At 54.1% G+C, this 2,188-nt stretch overlaps 1 protein-coding gene and 1 non-coding gene across 6 annotated transcripts in view; one reads left to right on the top strand and one right to left on the bottom strand.

The window, feature by feature from the left end:
• The window catches only part of VAC14 (Vac14, PIKFYVE complex component), an 89,629-nt gene that overhangs the window by 57,898 nt on the left and 29,543 nt on the right, over positions 1-2,188 (bottom strand). The window lies entirely within an intron of this gene.
• Positions 4-74, top strand: TRNAG-GCC. Its single transcript has one exon. It is a non-coding gene; the product is annotated as a tRNA-Gly (tRNA).

Raw genomic sequence — 2,188 nt, 5'->3', positions numbered from 1 at the left:
GTAGCGTTGGTGGTTCAGTGGTAGAATTCTCGCCTGCCACGCGGGAGGCCCGGGTTCGATTCCCGGCCAATGCAGTGCTCTTTTTCCTCCTTTTTGCTTGCATTTCTATCCATAATGCAGACTTAGGCACCTCAAAAACTTTGCCTAAATAATCATCTTTACCTTAACTGTCAATAAAGGTGCAAAAGCTTTCACTGCCTAATTCCATACAGGGTTTCTTTGGCACTATATAAATCTCACACTTCCAAACAGGTGCCACCGGCCATTCACACACTTTATAATCCAGGAACATCATTACAGAAGACGTTTATGAACTTTTCCTCCCCAAAATTACGAACACCAGCTCTGCTCTCATGTAGCTCTGCAAAAAGCAGTTGCTCCCTTTCGCCCTGGGGGCACCAGGCAGCCCCTCCCTCACTCTCCCTACTCCAAAGCCAAGTTCTCCAACAGTTACAGTCCAATCCCCACTCACAGACTGCTGCTTTAGGGATTATGGCTCTATTTCCAGTCCTGCTCCAAGAAGAGAAATGCACTGAGCTCGAGCAAGACAGATCATTGGGATGATCATTTTACTGCCTACATTTCACTAATGGAGCTTTGAACAGGAATAAATTTACAGGCTTCCTTCGCAAGTTTAAAGGACTCAAGATTTAACTAATGAGGCAAAAAGTGCAGCATCAGAGCCTGCAAGCAGCAGGAGCTGCTCCTGCATTACCAGCTAAAGGATAAGGAGGTTCCTGAGTCAAGAGGCAGCAACTCCCTCCTGGCTTGATGCCATGGACATGGGAGTGATGCTGCTGGGGGCATTCTGCGATGGCTTTTAGATGAACTAAACCTGTGAAATCTGTAGGAAAAGTTGGCCCTTGCTTTTTCCTCTTCACACTCTTCCCAAGTTGTACTTGCAGCTTGATCACATGAACTGCCTGACCGCAAAGCAGACTTTAGTTAGTGTAAGGCAAGCACAAACCCTTAATCCCAGGGCAGAGTAAGCTGGAACAGAGCTGCTTGGATAGGGCACAGAGCATCACCCCTCACAGTGCAGCAAAGGGGTTACTGAAGTATCCCTGAGACTGGAGTTATGACGACATTGCAAGAATCCCACCCTGCAACACTGCAACCCACCCAAAATAAATTATTCCTATAACAATGAGAGAAAACTAAACGCACAGAACAGCAGAAGGCACTCACTGGGTTGGGTTTCTAGCAAAGCACACACTCACTCTTCTTTCCCAGGTGCCACTTTTCTCTGCTGACCTCTCACACAGCCCCCTCCACGTTTGAGGCAGGCAGTTCCCACATCCCGCACCGAACCCTCAGCAGAGAGACTCCATGCCCATGTCACGGACTGCCACGCGTGCCTGACTGCTCCCCTTGCAGGCTCACCACGGCCACATCTCCCACCCAAAACTCACCCACCAGCTCGGACCATCACTCCCAGCCCTGTGCTGGGCTGCACCAAGGCGATGCTTCAGATCTCCTGTGGGAGCTGAGCTCTCAGGCAATGCCCAGGGAGAACACACTCCTTCCCAGGGAAAGCTGCGGCCCAGCACAGCAAGGGTGAGAAGACAGGCAGGGTACAACAAGCAACACCAGAGGGGCATGGCCACACCAGAAGGTGCCTGCAGACCTTTGCCTGGGATGCTCTGAAAAGAAGGCCCGCTGGAACAGCAGCTGTGCACAGGAAGAACCAAGGGCAAAACCCGATGGCCAGGGGTGACAGCAACACTTCCCACCTCTTCTAGCCAGCATCCAGCATGGGACAAGCTTGGGTGAACCCTCGGGGGAGAGGTGGGATGCCACCAGGACTCTGGATGTGTCGCAGCACAGCAAACAGTGCATTTCCTACAGTGATGCCACTCATGTATTCACCTCGCATAGGGCTGTGCAAGCGCAACTGCACCGGGCACCCGCCGTCAGAACGAGCCTCTGTCACGGGCTCTTGGGATGCGCCCGGAGCCAGCGGGTCCTCACCCGCACCCAGGAGCTGACGCGCTCGGGGATAAACTTCAGTGGCCGGCGGGATGGGGCTGGGAGACAGGGAGCAGCTCTGGGAGAGATCCCTCCTGCCCGAGCACCGCCCACGGCGCTGTCCCCGACAGGGTCACCGTGTCACCTGAGCCCCTTCCCGGGGCTGCCGAGCCCGCAGGGACCCAGGCCAGAAGCTCCGGTACCCCCGACGGCCCCGGGT

Source organism: Corvus brachyrhynchos, unplaced genomic scaffold, assembly GCF_000691975.1.
Source record: "Corvus brachyrhynchos isolate BGI_N302 unplaced genomic scaffold, ASM69197v1 scaffold26, whole genome shotgun sequence".
In the NCBI taxonomy this organism is placed as follows: Eukaryota; Metazoa; Chordata; class Aves; order Passeriformes; family Corvidae; genus Corvus; species Corvus brachyrhynchos.
This window is presented reverse-complemented; position numbering and strand designations above follow the sequence as displayed.